This window comes from Pimephales promelas, chromosome 15, assembly GCF_988280905.1.
Source record: "Pimephales promelas chromosome 15, fPimPro1.hap1.1, whole genome shotgun sequence".
Lineage (NCBI taxonomy): Eukaryota > Metazoa > Chordata > Actinopteri > Cypriniformes > Leuciscidae > Pimephales > Pimephales promelas.
In genome coordinates, this window is record NC_142783.1 from 8,462,261 (window position 1) to 8,478,692 (window position 16,432).

A 16,432-nucleotide genomic window follows, 5' to 3' on the forward strand; every position below is an offset into this window, starting at 1 on the left:
TTGGTTAATATACCGAGAGATTTACATCTCATGATGTCATTTCAGCCAGACAAATATATGACCTACTGAACATGTTTCTGGCCCAAAAGTACTTGATCTTGAACTTTCCAAACATACTCATAGACTCCAACAGATGCTTCCTAAGCCACAGAGAAGTCCATATCTGACATATTGAACATATTCTGGTCAAAGGTTTCTCAAAAAGTTTAAAACAATATAGACTTTTAGACTCCTTCTGATGTTATATTAGATATACATAGGTCAATTTTGACCTCCATGAACACATTTATGGCACATTTCATGAAGAAAATGTGAAGTGGAGCTTGAAGCGGCAAATCTCAGCACCCGGTTGCTAGGGTGTTCTGGGAGGTTGCTACGGTGTTCTGGGTGGTTGCTAGGTGTTTTTTTTAGGGTATTCTGGGTGGTTGCTATGGTGTTGCTATGCGGTTGTTAGGGTATTCTGGGTGGTTGCTAGGGTGTTGCTATGTGGTTGCTAGTGTATTCTGGGTGGTTGCGAAGCTGTTCTGGGTGGTTGCTAGGGTGTTCTGGGTGGTTGCTAGGGTGTTGCTAGGCGGTTGCTGGGGTGTTAATGGTGGTTGCTAGGGTGTTGCCAGATGGTTGCTGGGGTGTTCTGGTTTGTTTCTAGGGTGTTCTGGATGGTTGCTAGGCTGTTGCTTGGTGGTTGCTAGGGCGTTATGGTTGGTTGGAGATTTACTTCTCATGATGTCATTTCAGCCAGAAAAATATTTTACCTACTGAACATGTTTCTGGTCCAAAAATACTTGATCTTGAACTTTCCACACATACTCACAGACTATGTAATATAACATTCTGATGTTATATGACATAGGTCAATTTTTGACCTCCATGAACACTTTTATGGCCCACGGGTACTTGGATCTGTTGGTTAATATACCGAGAGATTTACATCTCATGATGTCATTTCAGCCAGACAAATATATGACCTACTGAACATGTTTCTGGCCCAAAAGTACTTGATCTTGAACTTTCCAAACACACTCATAGACTCCAACAGATGCTTCCTAAGCCACAGAGAAGTCCATATCTGACATATTGAACATATTCTGGTCAAAGGTTTCTCAAAAAGTTTAAAACAATATAGACTTTTAGACTCCTTCTGATGTTATATTAGATATACATAGGTCAATTTTGACCTCCATGAACACATTTATGTCACATTTCATGAAGAAAATGTGAAGTGGAGCTTGAAGCGGCAAATCTCAGCACCCGGTTGCTAGGGTGTTCTGGGAGGTTGCTACGGTGTTCTGGGTGGTTAATAGGTGTTTTTTTAGGGTATTCTGGGTGGTTGCTATGGTGTTGCTATGCGGTTGTTAGGGTATTCTGGGTGGTTGCGAAGGTGTTCTGGGTGGTTGCTAGGGTGTTGCTATGTGGTTGCTAGTGTATTCTGGGTGGTTGCGAAGGTGTTCTGGGTGGTTGCTGGGTTGTTCTGGTTTGTTTCTAGGGTGTTGTGGGTGGTTGCTATGATGTTGCTTGGTGGTTGCTAGGGTGTTCTGGTTGGTTGGAGATTTATTTCTCATGATGTCATTTCAGCCAGAAAAATATTTTACCTACTAAACATGTTTCTGGCCCAAAAGTACTAGATCTTGAACTTTCCATACATATTCATAAACTATGTAATATAACATTCTGATGTTATATTACATAGGTCAATTTTTGACCTCCATGACTACTTTTATGGCCCACGGGTACTTGATCTGTGTGTTAATGTACCGAGAGATTTACATCTCATGATGTCATTTCAGCCAGACAAATATTTGACGTACTGAACATGTTTCTGGTCCAAAAGTTCTTGATCTTGAACTTTCCATACAGACTCATAGACTCCAATAGATGCTTCCTAAGAAGCCATAGAGAAGTCCATATCTGACCTATTGAACTCAGTTCTGGTGAAAAGTTCCTCAAAATAGTTTAAAACAATATAAACTTATAGATTCCTTCTGATGTTATATTAGCTATACATAGGTCAATTTTTGACCTCCAGGAACACATTTATGGCCCACGGGTACTTGATCTATGGGTGAGTATACCGAGAGATTTACTTCTCATGATGTAATTTCAGCCAGACAAATATTTGACCTCCTTCTGATGTTATATAATACATACATTGTTCAATTATATTAGATATACATAGGTCAATTTTTGACCTCCAGGAACACATTTATGTCCCACGGGTACTTGATCTGTGGGTTAATATACCGATAGATTTACTTCTCGTGATGTCATTGAACTCATTTCTTGTCAAAGGTTCCTCAAAAAGTTTAAAACAATGTAAACTTTTAGACTTCTTCTGATGTTATATTAGATATACATAGATCAATTTTTGACCACCAGGAACACATTTATGGCCCACGGGTACTTGATCTATGGGTGAGTATACCGAGAGATTTACTTCTCATGATGTAATTTCAATGGCACATTTCCAGAAGAAAATATGAAGTGGAGCTTGAAGCGGCAAATCTCAGCACCCGGTTGCTAGGGTGTTCTGGGAGGTTGCTACGGTGTTCTGGGTGGTTGCTAGGTGTTTTTTTTAGGGTATTCTGGGTGGTTGCTATGGTGTTGCTATGCGGTTGCTAGGGTATTCTGGGTGGTTGCGAAGGTGTTCTGGGTGGTTGCTAGGGTGTTGCTAGGCGGTTGCTGGGGTATTCTGGGTGGTTGCTTTAGTGTTGCTATGTGGTTGCTAGGTTGTTGCTAGGCGATTGCTGGGGTGTTAATGGTGGTTGCTAGGGTGTTGCCAGATGGTTGCTGGGGTGTTCTGGTTTGTTTATAGGGTGTTCTGGATGGTTGCTAGGCTCTTGCTTGGTGGTTGCTAGGGCGTTATGGTTGGTTGGAGATTTACTTCTCATGATGTCATTTCAGCCAGAAAAATATTTTACCTACTGAACATGTTTCTGGTCCAAAAATACTTGATCTTGAACTTTCCACACATACTCACAGACTATGTAATATAACATTCTGATGTTATATGACATAGGTCAATTTTTGACCTCCATGAACACTTTTATGGCCCACGGGTACTTGGATCTGTTGGTTAATATACCGAGAGATTTACATCTCATGATGTCATTTCAGCCAGACAAATATATGACCTACTGAACATGTTTCTGGCCCAAAAGTACTTGATCTTGAACTTTCCAAACATACTCATAGACTCCAACAGATGCTTCCTAAGCCACAGAGAAGTCCATATCTGACATATTGAACATATTCTGGTCAAAGGTTTCTCAAAAAGTTTAAAACAATATAGACTTTTAGACTCCTTCTGATGTTATATTAGATATACATAGGTCAATTTTGACCTCCATGAACACATTTATGGCACATTTCATGAAGAAAATGTGAAGTGGAGCTTGAAGCGGCAAATCTCAGCACCCGGTTGCTAGGGTGTTCTGGGAGGTTGCTACGGTGTTCTGGGTGGTTGCTAGGTGTTTTTTTTAGGGTATTCTGGGTGGTTGCTATGGTGTTGCTATGCGGTTGTTAGGGTATTCTGGGTGGTTGCTTTAGTGTTGCTATGTGGTTGCTAGGTTGTTGCTAGGCGATTGCTGGGGTGTTAATGGTGGTTGCTAGGGTGTTGCCAGATGGTTGCTGGGGTGTTCTGGTTTGTTTCTAGGGTGTTCTGGATGGTTGCTAGGCTGTTGCTTGGTGGTTGCTAGGGCGTTATGGTTGGTTGGAGATTTACTTCTCATGATGTCATTTCAGCCAGAAAAATATTTTACCTACTGAACATGTTTCTGGTCCAAAAATACTTGATCTTGAACTTTCCACACATACTCACAGACTATGTAATATAACATTCTGATGTTATATGACATAGGTCAATTTTTGACCTCCATGAACACTTTTATGGCCCACGGGTACTTGGATCTGTTGGTTAATATACCGAGAGATTTACATCTCATGATGTCATTTCAGCCAGACAAATATATGACCTACTGAACATGTTTCTGGCCCAAAAGTACTTGATCTTGAACTTTCCAAACATACTCATAGACTCCAACAGATGCTTCCTAAGCCACAGAGAAGTCCATATCTGACATATTGAACATATTCTGGTCAAAGGTTTCTCAAAAAGTTTAAAACAATATAGACTTTTAGACTCCTTCTGATGTTATATTAGATATACATAGGTCAATTTTGACCTCCATGAACACATTTATGGCACATTTCATGAAGAAAATGTGAAGTGGAGCTTGAAGCGGCAAATCTCAGCACCCGGTTGCTAGGGTGTTCTGGGAGGTTGCTACGGTGTTCTGGGTGGTTGCTAGGTGTTTTTTTAGGGTATTCTGGGTGGTTGCTATGGTGTTGCTATGCGGTTGTTAGGGTATTCTGGGTGGTTGCGAAGGTGTTCTGGGTGGTTGCTAGGGTGTTGCTAGGCGGTTGCTGGGGTGTTAATGGTGGTTGCTAGGGTGTTGCCAGATGGTTGCTGGGGTGTTCTGGTTTGTTTCTAGGGTGTTTTGGACGGTTGCTAGGCTGTTGCTTGGTGGTTGCTAGGGCGTTATGGTTGGTTGGAGATTTACTTCTCATGATGTCATTTCAGCCAGAAAAATATTTTACCTACTGAACATGTTTCTGGTCCAAAAATACTTGATCTTGAACTTTCCACACATACTCACAGACTATGTAATATAACATTCTGATGTTATATGACATAGGTCAATTTTTGACCTCCATGAACACTTTTATGGCCCACGGGTACTTGGATCTGTTGGTTAATATACCGAGAGATTTACATCTCATGATGTCATTTCAGCCAGACAAATATATGACCTACTGAACATGTTTCTGGCCCAAAAGTACTTGATCTTGAACTTTCCAAACATACTCATAGACTCCAGCAGATGCTTCCTAAGCCACAGAGAAGTCCATATCTGACATATTGAACATATTCTGGTCAAAGGTTTCTCAAAAAGTTTAAAACAATATAGACTTTTAGACTCCTTCTGATGTTATATTAGATATACATAGGTCAATTTTGACCTCCATGAACACATTTATGGCACATTTCATGAAGAAAATGTGAAGTGGAGCTTGAAGCGGCAAATCTCAGCACCCGGTTGCTAGGGTGTTCTGGGAGGTTGCTACGGTGTTCTGGGTGGTTGCTAGGTGTTTTTTTAGGGTATTCTGGGTGGTTGCTATGGTGTTGCTATGCGGTTGTTAGGGTATTCTGGGTGGTTGCGAAGGTGTTCTGGGTGGTTGCTAGGGTGTTGCTAGGCGGTTGCTGGGGTGTTAATGGTGGTTGCTAGGGTGTTGCCAGATGGTTGCTGGGGTGTTCTGGTTTGTTTCTAGGGTGTTCTGGATGGTTGCTAGGCTGTTGCTTGGTGGTTGCTAGGGCGTTATGGTTGGTTGGAGATTTACTTCTCATGATGTCATTTCAGCCAGAAAAATATTTTACCTACTGAACATGTTTCTGGTCCAAAAATACTTGATCTTGAACTTTCCACACATACTCACAGACTATGTAATATAACATTCTGATGTTATATGACATAGGTCAATTTTTGACCTCCATGAACACTTTTATGGCCCACGGGTACTTGGATCTGTTGGTTAATATACCGAGAGATTTACATCTCATGATGTCATTTCAGCCAGACAAATATATGACCTACTGAACATGTTTCTGGCCCAAAAGTACTTGATCTTGAACTTTCCAAACATACTCATAGACTCCAACAGATGCTTCCTAAGCCACAGAGAAGTCCATATCTGACATATTGAACATATTCTGGTCAAAGGTTTCTCAAAAAGTTTAAAACAATATAGACTTTTAGACTCCTTCTGATGTTATATTAGATATACATAGGTCAATTTTGACCTCCATGAACACATTTATGGCACATTTCATGAAGAAAATGTGAAGTGGAGCTTGAAGCGGCAAATCTCAGCACCCGGTTGCTAGGGTGTTCTGGGAGGTTGCTACGGTGTTCTGGGTGGTTGCTAGGTGTTTTTTTAGGGTATTCTGGGTGGTTGCTATGGTGTTGCTATGCGGTTGTTAGGGTATTCTGGGTGGTTGCGAAGGTGTTCTGGGTGGTTGCTAGGGTGTTGCTAGGCGGTTGCTGGGGTGTTAATGGTGGTTGCTAGGGTGTTGCCAGATGGTTGCTGGGGTGTTCTGGTTTGTTTCTAGGGTGTTTTGGACGGTTGCTAGGCTGTTGCTTGGTGGTTGCTAGGGCGTTATGGTTGGTTGGAGATTTACTTCTCATGATGTCATTTCAGCCAGAAAAATATTTTACCTACTGAACATGTTTCTGGTCCAAAAATACTTGATCTTGAACTTTCCACACATACTCACAGACTATGTAATATAACATTCTGATGTTATATGACATAGGTCAATTTTTGACCTCCATGAACACTTTTATGGCCCACGGGTACTTGGATCTGTTGGTTAATATACCGAGAGATTTACATCTCATGATGTCATTTCAGCCAGACAAATATATGACCTACTGAACATGTTTCTGGCCCAAAAGTACTTGATCTTGAACTTTCCAAACATACTCATAGACTCCAGCAGATGCTTCCTAAGCCACAGAGAAGTCCATATCTGACATATTGAACATATTCTGGTCAAAGGTTTCTCAAAAAGTTTAAAACAATATAGACTTTTAGACTCCTTCTGATGTTATATTAGATATACATAGGTCAATTTTGATCTCCATGAACACATTTATGGCACATTTCCTGAAGAAAATGTGAAGTGGAGCTTGAAGCGGCAAATCTCAGCACCCGGTTGCTAGGGTGTTCTGGGAGGTTGCTACGGTGTTCTGGGTGGTTGCTAGGTGTTTTTTTAGGGTATTCTGGGTGGTTGCTATGGTGTTGCTATGCGGTTGTTAGGGTATTCTGGGTGGTTGCGAAGGTGTTCTGGGTGGTTGCTAGGGTGTTGCTAGGCGGTTGCTGGGGTGTTAATGGTGGTTGCTAGGGTGTTGCCAGATGGTTGCTGGGGTGTTCTGGTTTGTTTCTAGGGTGTTCTGGATGGTTGCTAGGCTGTTGCTTGGTGGTTGCTAGGGCGTTATGGTTGGTTGGAGATTTACTTCTCATGATGTCATTTCAGCCAGAAAAATATTTTACCTACTGAACATGTTTCTGGTCCAAAAATACTTGATCTTGAACTTTCCACACATACTCACAGACTATGTAATATAACATTCTGATGTTATATGACATAGGTCAATTTTTGACCTCCATGAACACTTTTATGGCCCACGGGTACTTGGATCTGTTGGTTAATATACCGAGAGATTTACATCTCATGATGTCATTTCAGCCAGACAAATATATGACCTACTGAACATGTTTCTGGCCCAAAAGTACTTGATCTTGAACTTTCCAAACACACTCATAGACTCCAACAGATGCTTCCTAAGCCACAGAGAAGTCCATATCTGACATATTGAACATATTCTGGTCAAAGGTTTCTCAAAAAGTTTAAAACAATATAGACTTTTAGACTCCTTCTGATGTTATATTAGATATACATAGGTCAATTTTGACCTCCATGAACACATTTATGGCACATTTCATGAAGAAAATGTGAAGTGGAGCTTGAAGCGGCAAATCTCAGCACCCGGTTGCTAGGGTGTTCTGGGAGGTTGCTACGGTGTTCTGGGTGGTTAATAGGTGTTTTTTTAGGGTATTCTGGGTGGTTGCTATGGTGTTGCTATGCGGTTGTTAGGGTATTCTGGGTGGTTGCGAAGGTGTTCTGGGTGGTTGCTAGGGTGTTGCTATGTGGTTGCTAGTGTATTCTGGGTGGTTGCGAAGGTGTTCTGGGTGGTTGCTGGGTTGTTCTGGTTTGTTTCTAGGGTGTTGTGGGTGGTTGCTATGATGTTGCTTGGTGGTTGCTAGGGTGTTCTGGTTGGTTGGAGATTTATTTCTCATGATGTCATTTCAGCCAGAAAAATATTTTACCTACTAAACATGTTTCTGGCCCAAAAGTACTAGATCTTGAACTTTCCATACATATTCATAAACTATGTAATATAACATTCTGATGTTATATTACATAGGTCAATTTTTGACCTCCATGACTACTTTTATGGCCCACGGGTACTTGATCTGTGTGTTAATGTACCGAGAGATTTACATCTCATGATGTCATTTCAGCCAGACAAATATTTGACCTACTGAACATGTTTCTGGTCCAAAAGTTCTTGATCTTGAACTTTCCATACAGACTCATAGACTCCAATAGATGCTTCCTAAGAAGCCATAGAGAAGTCCATATCTGACCTATTGAACTCATTTCTGGTGAAAAGTTCCTCAAAATAGTTTAAAACAATATAAACTTATAGATTCCTTCTGATGTTATATTAGCTATACATAGGTCAATTTTTGACCTCCAGGAACACATTTATGGCCCACGGGTACTTGATCAATGGGTGAGTATACCGAGAGATTTACTTCTCATGATGTAATTTCAGCCAGACAAATATTTGACCTCCTTCTGATGTTATATAATACATACATTGTTCAATTATATTAGATATACATAGGTCAATTTTTGACCTCCAGGAACACATTTATGTCCCACGGGTACTTGATCTGTGGGTTAATATACCGATAGATTTACTTCTCGTGATGTCATTGAACTCATTTCTTGTCAAAGGTTCCTCAAAAAGTTTAAAACAATGTAAACTTTTAGACTTCTTCTGATGTTATATTAGATATACATAGATCAATTTTTGACCACCAGGAACACATTTATGGCACATTTCCAGAAGAAAATATGAAGTGGTGCTTGAAGCGGCAAATCTCAGCACCCGGTTGCTAGGGTGTTCTGGGAGGTTGCTACGGTGTTCTGGGTGGTTGCTAGGTGTTTTTTTTAGGGTATTCTGGGTGGTTGCTATGGTGTTGCTATGCGGTTGCTAGGGTATTCTGGGTGGTTGCGAAGGTGTTCTGGGTGGTTGCTAGGGTGTTGCTAGGCGGTTGCTGGGGTATTCTGGGTGGTTGCTTTGGTGTTGCTATGTGGTTGCTAGGTTGTTGCTAGGCGATTGCTGGGGTGTTAATGGTGGTTGCTAGGGTGTTGCCAGATGGTTGCTGGGGTGTTCTGGTTTGTTTATAGGGTGTTCTGGATGGTTGCTAGGCTCTTGCTTGGTGGTTGCTAGGGTGTTCTGGTTGGTTGGAGATTTACTTCTCATGATGTCATTTCAGCCAGAAAAATATTTTACCTACTGAACATGTTTCTGGTCCAAAAATACTTGATCTTGAACTTTCCACACATACTCACAGACTATGTAATATAACATTCTGATGTTATATTACATAGGTCAATTTTTGACCTCCATGAACACTTGTATGGCCCACGGGTACTTGGATCTGTTGGTTAATATACCAAGAGATTTACATCTCATGATGTCATTTCAGCCAGACAAATATTTGACCTACTGAACATGTTTCTGGCCCAAAAGTACTTGATCTTGAACTTTCCAAACATACTCATAGACTCCAACAGATGATTCCTAAGCCACAGAGAAGTCCATATCTGACATATTGAACTCATTTCGGGTCAAAGGTTTCTCAAAAAGTTTAAAACAATATAGACTTTTAGACTCCTTCTGATGTTATATTAGATATACATAGGTCAATTTTGACCTCCATGAACACATTTATGGCACATTTCCTGAAGAAAATGTGAAGTGGAGCTTGAAGCGGCAAATCTCAGCACCCGGTTGCTAGGGTGTTCTGGGAGGTTGATACGGTGTTCTGGGTGGTTGGTAGGTTTTTTTTAGGGTATTCTGGGTGGTTGCTAAGGTGTTGCTATGCGGTTGCTAGGGTATTCTGGGTGGTTGCGAAGGTGTTCTGGGTGGTTGCTAGGGTGTTGCTATGTGGTTGCTAGGGTATTCTGGGTGGTTGCAAAGCTGTTCTGGGTGGTTGCTAGGGTGTTGCTAGGCGGTTACTAGGGTATTCTGGGTGGTTGCGAAGGTGTTCTGGGTGGTTGCTGGGTTGTTTTGGTTTGTTTCTAGGGTGTTCTGGGTGGTTGCTATGCTGTTGCTTGGTGGTTGCTAGGGTGTTCTGGTTGGTTGGAGATTTATTTCTCATGATGTCATTTCAGCCAGAAAAATATTTTACCTACTAAACATGTTTCTGGCCCAAAAGTACTAGATCTTGAACTTTCCATACATATTCATAGACTATGTAATATAACATTCTGATGTTATATTACATAGGTCAATTTTTGACCTCCATGAATACTTTTATGGCCCACAGGTACTTGATCTGTGGGTTAATATACAGAGAGATTTATATCTCATGATGTCATTTCAGCCAGACAAATATTTGACCTACTGAACATGTTTCTGGCCCAAAAGTTCTTGACCTTGAACTTTCCATACAGACTCATAGACTCCAATAGACGCTTCCTAAGAAGCCATAGAGAAGTCCATATCTGACCTATTGAACTCATTTCTGGTGAAAAGTTCCTCAAAATAGTTTAAAACAATATAAACTTATAGATTCCTTCTGATGTTATATTAGCTATACATAGGTCAATTTTTGACCTCCAGGAACACATTTATGGCCCACGGGTACTTGATCTATGGGTGAGTATACCGAGAGATTTACTTCTCATGATGTAATTTCAGCCAGACAAATATTTGACCTTCTTCTGATTTTATGTAAGATATACATTGGTCAATTATATTAGATATACATAGGTCAATTTTTGACCTCCAGGAACACTTTTATGTCCCACGGGTACTTGATCTGTGAGTTAATATACCGATAGATTTACTTCTCTTGATGTCATTGAACTCATTTCTGGTCAAAGGTTCCTCAAAAAGTTTAAAACAATGTAAACTTTTAGACTTCTTCTGATGTTATATTAGATATACATAGATCAATTTTTGACCACCAGGAACACATTTATGGCACATTTCCAGAAGACAATGTGAAGTTGAGCCTGAAGTGGCAAATCTCACCACCCGGTTGCTAGGGTGTTCTGTGTGGTTGCTAGGTGGTTGTTAGGGTATTCTGGGTGGTTGCTATGGTGTTTTTATGTGGTTGCTTTGTGCTAATGTTGCTAGGCGGTTGCCACGTTGTTCTGGATGGTTGCTAGGGTGTTGCTAGGTGGTTGCTGGGGTGTTCTTGTTTGTTGGTGTTGGTTGCTGGGTGGTTGCTAGGGTGTTTTAGGTCGTTATTATGGTATTCTGGGTTGTTGCTATGGTGTTACCAGGTGGTTGGTAGTGTTTACATATGGTTACTAAAGAGTTTCTGTAATGTTTTTGGGCATGATTTAGCTCTTAACTAATAAATTCTTTTGTAATAGAATGTAATATGATATAAACTAATCAATATGTTTATATTGTTTGAAACCTTTTGAGGACCCTTTTACCATAACAATATAAACTTATAGAGTGCATCTGATGTTGTATTAGCTATACATGGGTCAATTTTTGACCTATGTAACACATTTATGGCACATTTCCAGAAGAAAATGTGAAGTGCTGCTTGCAGTGGCAAATCTCACCACCCGGTTGCTAGGGTGTTCCCGGTGGTTGCTACAGTGTTCTGGGTGGTTGCTAGGTGGTTGTTAGGGTATTCCGGGTGGTTGCTAGGGTGTTGCTAGGGTGTTCTGGGTGGTTACTAGGGTGTTGCTAGGTGGTTGCTAGGGTGTTCTGGGTGGTTGCTTGGGTGTTGCTAGGGTTGGTTGCTTGCTAGAGTGTTGCTAAGGTGTTCTGGGTGGTTGCTAGGCGGTTGCTAGAGTGTTGCTAAGGTGTTCTGGGTGGTTGCTAGGGTGATTTAGGTGGTTACTATGGTAGTCTGTGTGGTTCCTATGGTGTTTCTAGGTGGTTGGTAGTGTCCAAATTACTATAGAGTTTTTATAATGTTTTTGGCAATTGATTTATATATCATCAAAAGGAGCCCATAAGTTTTTCAGAAATAATTTCAATAGGTCAGATGTGGACAATTCTATATGGCCTAGGAACCATCAAAAGGAGTCTATGAGTATGTAGAAAGTTCAAGATCAAGTACACATGGGCAAGAAATACAGTCTGTATGTCAAATATCTGTCTGGCTAAAATAACATGATAAGAGGTCATTCTGTAGTATCCTGATTTTCAAAGAACACCTTAGCCAGAAATATGTTCAGTAGTTAAAATAAGGACTCTTTTATGGCTTCAGTAACATCAAAAGGAGTTAATGAGTATGTTTAGAATGTTCAAGATCAAGTACTCGTGGGCCAGAACTATGTTCAGTAGGTCAAAAAGGAACCTATCTATAGCTCATGTAATATCAGAAGGAGTCTAAAAGTTTTTCTTGTTTAAAAACTTTTCAGGACCCTTTGACCAGACATGAGTTAAATACTTAAGATATGGACATTCTATATGCCTTAAGAAGCATCAAAAGGAGTCTATGAGAATTTATACAAAAAGTTCGAGACCTAGTACTCGTCGGCAAGGACTATGTTTGTGGGTCAATGAGGAACCTTTAGGCCTAGGAAGTAGTCTAAGAAGTAGCATAAGTTGTCTATTTAGTATGTATAGAAAGTTCAATATCAGGTACTCGTGGGACAGATATATGTTCAGTATATGTTCAAATATCTTCCTGCTCATAAAACATCATAAGTAGTAAATATCAATGTATAGTAACCTAATGATATAGTAACCTATGTTCAGTAGGTCAAATAGGAACCTTTGTATAGCTTATATATCATCAAAAGGTGTCTAATAAGCTTATATTGTTTAAAAACTTTTGAGGTCCCTTTTACCAGAAATGAGTTCAATAGCTATACTATGCACTGTAAAGCTCATGTGTTGTTTTCTCTTCTGTCCACAAATAAATTAGTTTGTAAAATAGAAATGCATGCAAAATCACGTTATATCTTTTCATTGCAACGAGGAACAAGTTAGATATGTCATGCAATGCGACGAAACACATCTCAGGTGTTTTCTTTTCATTGCACAGAGGTTAGTTATTGCGTGCATAATCATAACAAGGAACAAGTTAGATAATGTCATGCAGTGCGATAAAACACATCTTAGGTGTTTTCTTTTCATTGCACAGAGGTTAGTTAAAGCGTGCATATGCATAACGAGGAACAAGTTAGATATGTCATGCAATGCACTGAAACACATGTTAGGTGTTTTCTTTTCACTGCAGAGAAGTTAGTTATTTGCGTGCATACGCATAACGAGAAACAAGTTGTATCTATCATGCAATGCAATGAAACACATATTAGGTGTTTTCTTTTCATTGCACAGAGGTTAGATATTACGTGGAAATGCATAACGAGGAACAAGTTAGATAGGTCATGCAATGCGATGAAACACATCTTAGGTGCTTTCTTTTCATTGCACAGAGGTTAGTTATTGCGTGCATATTCATAACAAGGAAAAAGTTAGATATGTCATGCAGTGCGAGAAAACACATCTTCGGTGTTTTCTTTTCATTGCACAGAAGTTAGTTATTGCGTGCATATGCATAACGAGGAACAAGTTAGATATGTCAAGCAATGCACTGAAACCCATGTTAGGTGTTTTTTTTCTCTGCAGAGAGGTTACTTATTTGCGTGCATATGCATAACGAGAAACAAGTTATATCTATCATGCAATGCAATGAAACACATCTTAGGTGTTTTCTTTTTATTACACAGAGGTTAGTTATTACGTGCATATGCATTACGAGGAACAAATTAGATATGTCATGCAATGCACTGAAACCCATGTTAGGTGTTTTCTTTTCACTGCAGAGAGGTTAGCTATTTGCGTGCATATGCATAACGAGAAACAAGTTATATCCATCTTGCAATGCAATGAAACACATCTTAGGTGTTTTCTTTTCATTGCACAGAGGATAGTTATTGCATGCATACATAACGAGGAACAAGTTAGATATGTCATGCAATGCATTAAAACACATCTTAGTTGTTTTCTTTTCATTGCACAGAGGTTATTGCGTGCATGTCATAACGAGGAACAAGTTAGATTTGTCATGCAATGCAATGAAACACATCTTAGGTATTTTCTTTTCATTGCACAGAGGGTAGTTATTCCGTGCATATGAATAACGAGTAACAAGTTAGATATATCATGTAATGCACTGAAACACATCTTAGGTGTTTTCTTTTCACTGCACAGAGCGAGTTATTGCGTGCATATGCATAACGAGAAACAAGTTAGATCTGTCTTGCAATGCACTGAAACACATCTTAGGTGTTTTCTTTTCACTGCACAGAGCGAGTTATTGCGTGTATATGCATAACGAGAAACAAGTTAGATCTGTCATGCAATGCACTGAAACACATCTTAGGCGTTTTCTTTTCACTGCACAGAGGTTAGTTATTGCGTGCATATGCATAACGAGGAACAAGTTAGATAGGTCATGCAATGCATTGAAACACATCTTAGTTGTTATCTTTTCATTGCACAGAGATTATTGTGTGCATGTCATAACGAGGAACAAGTTAGATTTGTCATGCAATGCAATGAAACACATCTTAGGTATTTTCTTTTCATTGCACAGAGGGTAGTTATTCCGTGCATATGAATAACGAGTAACAAGTTAGATATATCATGTAATGCACTGAAACACATCTTACGTGTTTTCTTTTCACTGCACAGAGCGAGTTATTGCATGCATATGCATAACGAGAAACAAGTTAGATCTGTCTTGCAATGCACTGAAACACATCTTAGGTGTTTTCTTTTCACTGCACAGAGCGAGTTATTGCGTGTATATGCATAACGAGAAACAAGTTAGATCTGTCATGCAATGCACTGAAACACATCTTAGGCGTTTTCTTTTCACTGCACAGAGGTTAGTTATTGCGTGCATATGCATAACGAGGAACAAGTTAGATAGGTCATGCAATGCGATGAAACACATCTTAGGTGTTTTCTTTTCATTGCACAGAGGATAGTTATTGCATGCATACATAACGAGGAACAAGTTAGATAGGTCATGCAATGCATTGAAACACATCTTAGTTGTTTTCTTTTCATTGCACAGAGGTTAGTTATTGCGTGCATATACAAACGAGGAACAAGTTAGATATGTCATGCAATGCAATGAAACACATCTTAGTTGTTTTCTTTTCATTGCACAGAGGTTAGTTATTCCGTGCATATGCATAACGAGTAACAAGTTAGATATGTCATGTAATGCACTGAAACACATCTTAGGTGTTTTCTTTTCACTGCACAGAGCGAGTTATTGGGTGCATATGCATAACGAGAAACAAGTTAGATCTGTCATGTAATCCACTGAAACACATCTTAGTTTTTTTCTTTTCACTGCACAGAGCGAGTTATTGCGTGCATATGCATAACGAGAAACAAGTTAGATCTGTCATGCAATGCACTGAAACACATCTTAGGTGTTTTCTTTTCATTGCACAGAGGTTAGTTATTGCGTGCATATGCATAACGAGGAACAAGTTAGATAGGTCATGCAATGCGATGAAACACATCTTAGGTGTTTTCTTTTCACTGCACAGAGGTTAGTTATTGCGTGCATATGCATAACGAGGAACTAGTTAGATATGTAATGCAATGCAATGAAACACATCTTAGGTGTTTTCTTTTCATTGGACAGAGGTTAGTTATCTTGTGCATGTGCAATGCAATCCTAAAGCACAAGCATTGCAAATCTCTTCGTTGCACAAGGAACAAGTTAGTGTGTGCATTGTAAAGCGATCGCTCTTTTGATGTTTTCTCGTCAAAACAGAAATTAATTAGTTGTAGAATGGAAATGCATGGAAAAGCACGCGTGTTTTCTCTTTTCTTTTCATTGCAAAGAAATATAAGTTAGAAAATGTAAGAATTGCAATGAAACAACACACGTTATCCAGTCAAAGCATAAGGAAGGGTTTAGTTCTTGAATGCAATAAAGTGCATATTACATATATTGTATTTTTGATGCACAACGTTCTTCATGCACAATCCACATCTCTTCATTGCACAAAGCAACGGGTGTTGTTTTATTGCAATGCATAAAATGTTGAACTTGTTCCTCATTGCAATGAAAAGAAAATGTATGTATGTGCTTTCGCATGCATTTCTATTTTACAAACTAGATTGTTTGTGCACAGACGAGAAAACATCACGTTGTGCCTTTTCATTGCAACGAAGAACAAGTTAGATTGTTATGCAATCCAATGAAACTAGATATTAGGTGTTTTCTTTTCATTGCACAGAGAAACATGTTAGTTATTGCGTGCATATTCTTTAATGCACAACGTTAGACGTTAGATGTGTTTTCGTTGAACAACGGAATGAGTTAGATATTGAATGCGTTCCTCTGTTGCACAAAGGAACGAGTAAGTTATTGCATTGCACGACCGCTCAAGTGATGTTTTTTCGTCAGTGCACAAAAGAATTAGTAGTAGAATCCATGCGAAAGAGTCAAAGGGTCCTCAAAGGTTTTAATAAATATTAACTTATTGACTTTTGATGATTTG